Source organism: Scyliorhinus torazame, chromosome 8, assembly GCF_047496885.1.
Source record: "Scyliorhinus torazame isolate Kashiwa2021f chromosome 8, sScyTor2.1, whole genome shotgun sequence".
NCBI lineage: Eukaryota > Metazoa > Chordata > Chondrichthyes > Carcharhiniformes > Scyliorhinidae > Scyliorhinus > Scyliorhinus torazame.
The window spans coordinates 257,989,232-258,000,931 of record NC_092714.1 but is presented as its reverse complement, the minus strand read 5'-3'; the positions used below and the strand labels follow the sequence as shown (position 1 = coordinate 258,000,931).

General features: G+C 45.6%; 1 pseudogene; it reads right to left on the bottom strand.

Annotated features, from left to right (window-relative positions):
- Nucleotides 1-4,994: 4,994 nt before the first annotated feature.
- LOC140428976 (U2 spliceosomal RNA) lies at nucleotides 4,995-5,206 on the bottom strand (annotated as a pseudogene).
- Nucleotides 5,207-11,700: the final 6,494 nt, after the last annotated feature.

Here is an 11,700-nt window from a genome sequence, read left to right as displayed (position 1 = left end):
AGCTAAATCCAGCCTACAGTTACCACCCCCACAGGTTATGTTCCACGTTTGGGAAAGCACTCTTTAGTTTTCAGCGTAGAGATTCTCCTCTGCTCGAGTTGTGATTTCAGACAGCAGGTTTTTTTTAGCCACAACTTGTTTTTCGGGAGAGCTTGCTTTCTGCAGCTGGGTGTGTCTATGATGGTAGATGTTTCTCTAATCTCTTCGCCAGTTATCCTGCCATGGATACACCATTTCCCCCCCCCCCCTTTAATGTTACCCACCCTGTGGACCAGGCTTTTAACACACAAGTGCAAATTCCCTTATCTATCCCCTCTGAAGTCACATCATCCATACACCATTGTTTTCCTCTGGTCACTTAGGTAAACATTAATTTACATCTCAAAAACACCCTTTCAGCTGCACTTATCAGTTCCCCTTTTATGTCATTTCATAATTTTATTTTTTATCCCAATTTAGTTTTTTAACCTTGAATTCCCTCAATGCTTAATAGACCCCACTCACCACTTCCTTTGGATGTGTACCCATTATTCCTTCTCTTTGTCCTCTACTGTCGAACCAATCTCCTAACATTGATGTTTGCGGGTGGTCATTTTTGCAACACAACTTCCTACGTTGCAGTCGCAGAAAGCAGCTGTCACTTTGGAAATAGAACCAGCCCTATAATGGACACAGCAGTTTGCCTTAAGTCAGGGGTCAGCAGAGTGTGGCTCTGAAGCCACGTGCAGCTTTTTAACATCCCATATGTGACTCCCAGTCTTCTTCAGTTGGATCACAATATCATGAAAGAAATGCCGAAAATATTAAATCAGGGAAAGTTACAGCTGCGTTTTGATTATAGACCATAAAACCATAAGACATAGGAGCAGAATTAGGCCATTCGGCCCATCACGTCTGCTCCACCATTCAATCATGGCTGATATGTTTCTCATCCCCATTCTCCTGCCTTCTTCCCCATAACTCCTGATCCCCTTTTTAATCAAGAACCTGTCTATCTCTGTCTTACAGTGGTTAGCAATGTTGCTTCACAGCACCAGGGTCCCGGGTTCGATTCCCGGCTTGAGTCACTGTCTGTGCGGAGTCTGCACGTTCTCCCCGTGTCTGCATGCGTTTCCTCCGGCCGTTCTGGTTTCCACCCAAAAGTCCCGAAAGATGTGCTGTTAGGTGAATTGGACATTCTGAATACTCCCTCTGTGTACCTGAACAGGTGCCGGAATGTGGCGACTAGGGGATTATCACAGTAACATCATTGCAGTGTTAATGTCAGCCTACTTGTGACAATAATAAAGATTATTATTATTATTATTATTAATAAAGTCACTGAGTGACTTGGCCTCCACAGCCTTGTGCGGCAAAGAGGGATAAAAGGCCTAATCGAGGCGTCTGAATCAGGGAGATAGGAAGGAAAAGGTACAAAATTGCTTTAAAAAAGGCAAAAATGAAATAATTTGGGGTTAGGTTTATTTCTATTTTAATTATGATCTATTAGGATCTAGGGGCTTTTCACAGTAACTTCATTGCAATGTAAGCCGACTTGTGACAATAAAGATTATTATTATAATACATGTATTTTAATTATTATATATGCAAATGATTCATTTCATTTTAGACGGGGGCAATTTGCCAAGTATTTGGTATAGAAATTCATCTTCATTTTCATCTATCATTAGATAGATATTATTTTAGGCAATTTTTGTTTAAAAACACTCCTCAGGGAAAAGACGTTGCCTACCCCTGGACTAAACCTTTCACTTGAGAAGCTGGCTGCAGGGATTGGTGATGACTAAACCCAACAGTTGGTATTCAATTTCGATGTCTAGGATATCAAGATGGCTGATACTTCACAAGTTGCACTGTGTTCCATGGCTGATGAGGAAACTCTGAGACCAGAGATGATAACTGCTGGGAAATGTAACCTGGAAGCTGAACATGAGAACCTGTGCTCGTGTATCCAGATTCTGAGCGGCCATAATTAAATGGTAGACAGTCAAGCTGATGTCCTGCACCCTAACCGGTAGAACCATCGTAAATAAAGAATGATATGGACAACACTCAATTGCATTAGACCAGACATTCTCCAAATATTTGTGTTTTCAGGCTGGGGCATAGTGTTCCCAATTTATCTAAACATTCTCAGCTTGGTGGCAGCACGCTGGCGCAGTGGGCTAGCCCTGCTGCCGCACGGCGCCGAGGTCCCAGGTTCGATCCCGGCTCTGGGTCACTGTCCGTGTGGAGTTTGCACATTCTCCCCGTGTTTGCGTGGGTTTCGCCCCCACAACCCAAAGATGTGCAGGGTAGGTGGATTGGCCACGCTGAATTGCCCCTTAATTGAAAAAAATGAATTGGGTACTCTAAATTTATTTAAAAAAACATTCTCAGCTTGAAGTACTTTAGCTGTTTTGAGGACGCAGAAATAGAAGGACGCCATTCAATACTTTTAGCCTGTTTCGACATTCCAAGGAATCCCTACAGGTGCAGGAGGAGACCATTTGACCCATCAAGTCTGCACCGGCCCTCCAAAAGAGTGCTCTACCTAGGCCCACTCCCCACCCTATCCGCATAACCTCGTATTGATAATGGTCAATCCACCAAACCAACACATATTTGGACACTAAGGGGCAATTTATCATGGCCAATCCACCTAACTTGCACATCTTTGGACTGTGGGAGGAATCAAAGCATCAGAGGAAACCCACACAGACACAAGGAGAACGTGCAGACTCCACACATTCACCCAAGGCTGAAATCGAACCCGGATGCCTGACGCTGTGAGGCAGGCAGTGCTAACCACTGTGCCACCATGCTTTGTTCATCTTTGCCTCAATTCTATTTAAGGGCCAGTAAATCCAGCCAATAGCCCCCTTGGGAGAGAGAGTTTCAGATCTCTTCTAACATTTATGCGGGGAAAAAACCTTTTAATTTCAGAGCCAACTGATATAGCTCTAATTTTAAGTTTAAATCTTCTTGTTCTTGATTATCCCATCAGAGGAAGTAGCTTTTTTGTACCTACACTATCAAACATCTTTATAGTTCTGTACATCTTAAATAGATTGCCCTTCTAAACCAAAGTGAAATGAAATGAAATGAAAAATGAAATGAAAATCACATTCCTAGCACACATGTGCTTTCTGAAGTGGAACATGACCTTTTGTACAAATTAATTTGGAATAGGGTACATCGGAGTGAATAGTTCAAATTCATACTGATGGGTTGCACCCTTGGAATAATAGATTCAGCTCCAGGTCTTGCCAATGGTCCGTTAAATAAAACTCACAATTGTACGCCCCAGGTTACAATGACACATTAAGTTTATTAAAAAGTAAAATTAAACAGGAGAAAATGCAAACACTGTAGATTACACCAGATTACAGAAAGTAATGTACAGTCCCTGTTTCAAATAAGACATCTAAAAATTATAGCTGCTCTTTGCAATATATGTTTAATTTGAGCCAATGTTTGTCATTCAAAGTTTACATATAAAATCGAATAATCACAATGTGTTCAGTTGGCATCAGATTGTTTGTTGCCCGATAAAGAAAGGATTATGTGAAGAAAGCTTCAAGAATTATCGCCTGATTTGATTTAACACCCTATTGGAGCTGTCAGTGACTGACAGCTGTCAAAAGAACAGCGATTGTCTGACTGGTGTTATTGAAACAAAGCTATTCCTGTTTTAGTCACAGATTTTACAGTGCAGAAGGAGGCCATTTGGCCCATCGTTATTGCACCGGCTCTCCAAATCAGCATCATGACTTAGTGCCATTCCTTTGCCTTTTCCCTGTACCTTTGCGCATTGTTTCGATCATCTAACGCCCCTTGAATGCCTCGATTGAACCTGCCTCCACCACACTTCCAGGCAGTGCTTTCCAGGCCCGAACCACTTGTGTGAAAGAATGTTTTCTCTCATCACATCTGCTTCTTTTGCAAATCAATTTAAATCTGTGCCGTCTAGTTCCGGATCTTTTTTCGGGCGGGAACAGTTTCTCCCTGTCTACACTGTCCAGCCCCCTCATGATTTTGAACATCTCTGTCAAATCTCCTCTCCAAGGACAACAATCCCATTCTCTCCAATCTATCCTCATAGCTAAGATTCTCAGCCCTGGAACTATTCTTGGAAACCTCTTCTGCACTCGCTCCGATACGTTCACATCCTTCCAAGAGTGAGGCACCCAGAACTGAAAACAATCAGAAAGAAGGGCAGGATTTAGTCATAATGCTCCCCTCAATGCTTCACCATTCAATAAGACCTTGGCTGATTTTGTACCTCAAAGCTTTCCCACCCTATTCCCAGGTCCCTCATTGTGTTAGTGACTGAACGGACAGTCCTTTTTTTTTCTCTCTAAAAGTCATTTGTCAGATGGGTTTAAGAACATACCAAATAGGAGCAGAAGCGGGCCATTTAGCTCTTTAAGCCCAGACCACCATTCGTTGAGATCATGGCTGATCTTCCACTTCAACCCCATTTTCCTACACTATCGCTGTCTCCCTTGAATTTTTTGCTGTGTAGGAATCTATCAATCTCAATCTTGAACATTCTCAACGACTGAGTCCTCTGGGACAGAGAATTCCAAAGATTAATCAACCTTCTGAGTGACTAAATTCCTCCTAACGTGCCTCTTATTCTGAGACTGTGGTCCTTCGTTCTAAACCCCCCTTGGAAACATCCTTCCTGCATTTTCCCAATCAAGTTCATCCAGAAAGTAGTAACTTAGTTGCTCTCATCATAACACAGGCAATATTGTTTTCATATTCGCACACACGGGGGGAGGGGGGGGAGCAGCACGGTGGCGCAGTGGTTAGCACTGCTGCCTTATGGCACCGAGGTCCCAGGTTCGATCCCGGCCCTGGGCCACTGTCCGTGTGGAGTTTGCACATTCTCCCCGTGTCTGCCTGGGTCTCACCCCCACAACCCATAAAGATGTGCAGGGTAGGTGGATTGGCTAAATTGCCCCTTAATTGGAAAAAAAGGAATTAAATTTAATTTTTTCTTTTTTTAAAAATTACTTATTCTGAGTTACACAGCCAGGGCTCAGAGTATGGTCAGGGGCGAACCCCTAATCCAGCTCCTTGCCTGCTCCAAAAACCAATTCAAATTCAAATTGAATCCAATCCAATTCATGGTCCCCACAAGAGAGACATACCAGATCCGAGCCAAAAGGCAGAGGAGATACTACACTTGATCTTAGCCAAAAGGCCGAGAAGCGATAGTAAATTTAATTTTAAAAAATATATGCACATAAGGCGGCGCATGGCACAGTGGTTAGCACTGCAGCCTACGGCGCTGAGGACCCGGGTTCAAATCCCGGCCCTGGATCACTGTCCGTGTGGAGTTTGCACATTCTCCCCATGTCTGCGTGGGTTTCACCCTCACAACCCAAAGATGTGCAGGTTAGGTGGATTGGCCACGCTAAATTGCCCCTTAATTGGAAAAAAATAATAATTGGGTACTCTAAATTTATTTTAAAAAAACATACGCACATACTGGCAGATTTCAGCAAGCAGCAATCAAATTAAATTGCTTTTCTTCACCAATCCTGAGATACTTATGAATAAAAAAAAAAATGCTTGTGACATTAAACAGCGCAGAACTTCAATCTTTCACGCTGAATAGGAAAGAATGTTTAACATTGCCTGATTCTTTTTTGAATCCATCAGCTACAGATTTTCTGTTATTATTTCAGATTTTGCATTATCTAAACACAGCGACACAGAAAAATAAACTTCGGGAGACTGCTGAGTTCCCTTCGAGCTTTGAACATCCGACACACAATTTAATAGTGTCGCGCCCCTGAACAAAATTAACCTGCCACCAATGGAGCAATGAGTAGTTGACCTAGTTGTTTGGGGTTGAATAATGTAGGTTGTGAAATTTATTATTAAATACTGGAGATTTCTCTCAGTTGCCTTCAGAAATCAGTGGAGAGGCTCTTGGAAATTTTATGCATTGTAATTTACCTGACTCAGGAGATTAAATACATTGGGCTCGTGCATGTTATTACTGGCTGGAAGGCTCAATGAGCTCTCATTACCTGTTTTCTTATCAGAGAGGAGCAGAATGGCCCCAGTGACAGGATACTGGATTTCTCTCGATTCTCATAGAAAGGGAACCCATAATGTGTCATGATGGAACCAATGATTGGTCCAGTGTACAATGGCCATCAGTGGAGTTGAAAAGTAACTTTGTGTACGCCACCGCCGTGCTAAATGGGATCGATTTCAAACATATCTAGCAGCTCAAGGCTGAGCATCCATGAGACGCTGAGGGCCATCAGCAGCAGCAGAACTGCACTCAGCCACAATCTCCAACCTCATGGCTCGGTATTATCCCCCACTCTACCATTACCACCAAGCCAGGGGATCGAACCTGGTTCAATGTAGAGTGCAGGAGGGCATGCCAGCATCAACAGCAGGCATACCGAAAAATCAACCCAGTGAAGTTACTTTCTACTACCACCATATTTCAAAATGTGTCCTAAAAAGCCAAGCCAGCCAGTAGATTGCAGCCTCATGCTGCATTGTTATTCGAAGGTCACGTTGCATTGCTCCGACACAGTGAAGATAGCTACCTTGTTTTCAAATTGACATTCTGAATCTTTCAACATCTTTTGGTGGAGGTAGTTGATCCTTTCATCTTCCCGCTGGGCGAAGAAGGTTGCAGAAATTTTTCTTCGTACACGCAGGGCATAGGTTTCCAAAAATACTGTTACATAAGCAATCGCATAGAGCAGGCAGACAATAGAGATGACTTGGATGTTTGGGGGAGATGGCTGAAACATGCAATCGTCAGATACAAAGATGAACTTCCAGGGGAAATCAGCCTGCTGCTTTATTAGGGACACAGGAGCCATTCCAGGAATTAAATACACCATTGCCACCTAAAAAAAGATCAATTCATGTTTACAATTCTGTCTTAAATAAAGAACATCAACTGTATATAATATATATATTATATGTATATATTGTCATGTGAGAGTACCTTTAAGAAATGGGTGTTTATTACTGCAGTGATGTCAGAGAATGGGTGGAGCTGGGCTGTCTGTCAAGTTTTTACTTTTGTTTTAGGCTGTTTGCTGCAGGGTGTGTTTTAGTTTCGTTTTCAGTGTTGGAGCTGAAGCCAGACAAAGCAGGTGCACTGTTGATCTCTCTGCCATGAAAAGACTATCTCTTGATCATTTGGTGAATTCAGAATTATAAATGTTCTTAGTAGTGAATGTAAACCTAATGTGCTTCTGTTAAAAGGTGTTTCTTTTGTCTTCTGGATGTTGTTTGGGAAGTTATTAAGGATTACTTAGTGTTATATTCTTTGGGGGTTGTATTTGAATTAATAGTTGCTAAATGTTCACTGTATGTTTTAAAAAGGTTAACTTGAGTTAATAGAATAAACATTGTTTTGCTTTAAAAAATACTTTTTCCATTTCTGCTCTACCACACTTGTAGAGTGGGCCGTGTGCTCCCCATAGCGCAATCTATTAAAAGTTGTGGGTCAGGTGACCTCCATGATACACTTTGGGATTCTCTCATCCCTGGCCCATAACAATATATTATATACAGAAACCATCTAAACTACAAAGAAAATGTTGAGGTCCTCTTTGCGGTGTTCTGTGATCCCAACGTTTTAATGATGTACACAGAACATCTAGTTGTTAACTAGAAAGATGATTTATTTACAAACGCGTGGAAAGATAACTAACAGATTACTACACAGAAAAAGGCTACTAAATGAATTCAGTGAATTCTCCTGGAACTACTCTAAGTGCGACTATCCTCTCGTACGTTCTACTACCAACTGGCGGGTGTCTTAAATCACGCGACAGAGGTCTGACACCACCAGCTGGTCGGAGGTCGCATTACCAACTATATACAAAACTGCGCACAGGCATATCACCACACTCTTTATCCCAAGTAACTATGTTACAATCAATTGTTGCATTAAAATAGCTACCTTATAGTGACAGGGAAGGATTAATCACATTTGGGATGTAACAATTCCAGTGACTGCAAATCCCCACCCTGCAGGCTACGATAGCTAACAATATAATATATTGTAGTCAGTCTGGCTTCCTTGAATATAAGTGTACCATACTCACTTGAACTGTCTCTAGCCTTTGCACTATTTGATAAAGAGGTAAATGCAATGTTCATTGTGAAGCTGAGCCATACAGCCTAGAATAGGTGTGAGGAACCTTAATGTGTAAATAAGAAGCTTCATTCCTGTTCTAAGACCCCTCAGAGAGTTGGTGTATGGAGGAATGGGGCAGTTGCTGGCTGTTCTCTGCTCAGCTTCCCCTGCCCAGCACAGCCTAGGAACCCACCGCCAAAGAAAAGGTGAGTATTCATAGAATCATAGAATCATAGAATTTACAGTGCAGAAGGAGGCCATTTGGCCCATCGAGTCTGCACCGGCCCCTGTAAAGAGCACCCTACTTAAGCCCACACCTCCACCCCATCCCCGCAACCCAGCAACCACACCTAACCTTTTTTTGACACCAAGGGCAATTTAGCATACCTAGTCATTTTAAAATGAACCATGTGGAGCCGGAAGGAGGAAGGGGTTTCCTTCCAGCCACGATCAGCATTGCCCCCTACCCTCTACCAACCCCAACTGCCCTCAATCCCCACCCTCCACCACCAACACTCAACTGGGGACCACTGGAGGTGGAGCGAGCAGCATGAAATCTCTTCATTCAGAAGAGCAACTCTGAAGGCACAGCGGGCGGTACCAACTGGCCCAGACAGAGAGCTGAGGCCCAAAGCTCAATTTTGCAGCTGGTTTGAGCTTCCTGGATACAGGTACATTGAAGTCACTCATTGGAGGTGGCGGGGGGAACACGAGGAGCAACTCGCCTCGAAGGCAGCGGAGGTGGGGCTGATGCGGGATCTGCAGAAGCGGCTGCAAGAGAAAGTTGAGAGCCTGGAGAATCGGTCGCGCAGGCAGAATCGTGGGCCTGCCGGAGGGAAGCGAGGGAGCAGACGCTGGCGCGCATGTGGGGAGGATGTTGGAGAAGCTGCTGGGAGAGCGAGCATTGGCATGGCCTCTGGAAGTGAATCGAGCGCACAGGAGGCTAATGAGGAAGCCCCAGGGGAATGAACCGCCGAGGGCAATGGTGGTGCGATTGCACCGATTCCTGGACACTATGCTGACTTGACTGGAGACCTGATACTAGCCTAACCAGACTTACTAGCTACCACATGGTGTTTGCACTGGCCAGCTCACTAACTCTGACTGTCCCGGAGGCTGGGTCCCGAGAGAGTGGGAAAACCCGTGCCCTCTGGCTTTATAGTGGTCGTGTCCTGTCTGATGATTGGCTGCTCTGTTCTGTGTGCTTACTGGTCATCCTGTGTGTCAATCACTGCCTGTCTGCACTCCATTATATACATAGATGTATATGATGACATCTGATGACATGATGACAATTTTTTGTGTTGTATTGTGTGTGTTGAGATAATAAATATTAAGGTGCATGTGCGTGTGGATGTGTATCTGTGCGTGACTATATACAGAATGTGCTAAAATGACGTTATGGACACAGGAAGGTGTCGCTAGTGCAGATATAGGGCAGGTGAAACGGTAAAAAACGATATTTACAGAGGTCAAAACGATACGGTAACACAGTTGTGCAAATGTTCAGTCTATAAGTTTAGTCTCTGCGGCGGGCGACGAATTCTGGTTGACCGCCTCAAGGGTGGATCAGGGGCCGCCTGCACTTGGATAGGCGGGACCGCCGCCAATGCGGTTGTCGCAGAGGTCGGCAGGATTGCTGGTAGATCGGTGGCCTCGTGGTAGGGCACGTCCGGAGGAAGCATTGTGTGAGGCGGGACATCATGGTTAGGTGGCGGGCGTGGAACTCTGCGCAGCGCCCGTTTGTTGCATCGTAGGAAGGAGCCATCAGCCATGCGGATGAGGAACGATCTCGGGGCCACTTGCTTGATCACCACAGCTGTGGCGGACCAGCCGCCGTCAGGCAACTGCACACGAACACGATCAGTTGGGACCAGCTCGGGGAGATCCGTGGCATGAGCGTCGTATGCTGATTTCTGTTGGGCCCGAGACTGCTGCATCTTTTGTATGACCGTGAGGTGGTCAAGGTCTGGAACATGGATGGCTGAAACCGTGGTTCGCAGAGTGCGGTTCATGAGCATCTGCGCGGGAGACAACCCAATGGACAGCGGGGATGCTCTGTATGCCAGCAGCGCCAGGTTGAAGTCGGAGCCTGAGTCTGCAGCCTTGCATAGTAATGTCTTGATAATATGGACCCCGTTTTCGGCCTTCCCGTCTGACTGCGGGTAGTGGGGGCTGGAGGTTACGTGACGAAAGTTGTATAGGCGGGCAAAATCAGACCATTACTGCCACTCATCACCGTGAGTGGTATTCCATGCCTGGCAAACGTTTCTTTGCATGCTTTAATCACCGCCTTCGACGTGAGGTCGGACAGTTTCACCACTTCTGGGTAATTGGAGAAGTAGTCGACCAGGAGGACATAGTCACGCCCCTTGGCGTGGAAAAGGTCGACACCGACTTTGGACCATGGGGAGGTCACTATCTCATGTTGCTGCAGAGTTTCTTTGGGTTGAGCTGGCTGAAGTTTCTGACATGTGGGGCAGTTGAGGACCGTGTTGGCAATGTCCTGGCTGATGCCCGACCAATAGACTGCCTCTCGAGCTCTGCGTCGACATTTCTCGACCCGCAGGTGACCCTCATGGAGTTGGCCGAGCACCATAGCACGCATGCTCTGCGGAATCACAATCCTATCGAGCTTCATGAGGATGCCGTCCACCACCATCAGGTCACCTTGACGTTGTAAAACTGGGGACACTGTCCCTTCTGCCAGCCATTCGTGAGGTGCTGCATCATACGCTGTAGCAGAGGATCCTTGGCCATTTCCTCACGAATTTGGATGACCCTCTCATCAGTCGCCGGAAGATTGGAGGCACACAATTGCACCTGTGCATCGATTTGGCAGACAAAGTCAGCTTGTTCACACGGTGTGGTGATAGACCTGGAAAGGGCAATCTGCAACAATGAGTTCTTTGCCTGGCGTGTAGACAAGTTCAAAGTCATAGCGGCGTAGCTTGAGAAGGATTCGTTGTAACTGAGGCGTCATGTCATTCAAATCCTTCTGGATTATGTGGACTAATGGCCTGTGGTCCATCTCAACCGTGCATTTTGGGAGGCCATACACATCGTCGTGAAATTTGTTGATTCCCGTTAGGAGGCCCAGGCATTCCTTCTCAATCTGAGTGTACCGTTGCTCAGTGGGCGGCATGGCTCTGGAGGCATACGCAACTGGGGCCCACGGGATGTTGGAGGAGCACCACCCCAATACCATCCTGGCTCGCGTCAGTGGATATTTTGGTCTCTTTGGTAGGGTCGAAGAACGCCAGAACCGGGGCTATGGCGAGTTTTGCCCTCAGCTCACGCCATTCTTTCTCATGAGCAGGCAGCCACTGGAATTCCGTCGACTTTTTGACAAGATGGCGGAGGGCTGTGGTGTGTGCCACCATGTTGGAAATGAACTTCCCGAGGAATTTCACCATCCCTAGAAAGCAGAGGACCGTCTTCTTGTCCTCTGGGGTCTTCATGGCGTTGATCGCCGAGACCTTGTCGGCATCTGGCCGCACGCCTTGCTGCGAGATGTGGTCACCAAGGAATTTGACTTCTGGTTGACCGAACGAGCACTTGGCTCTGTTGAGTCGGAGGCC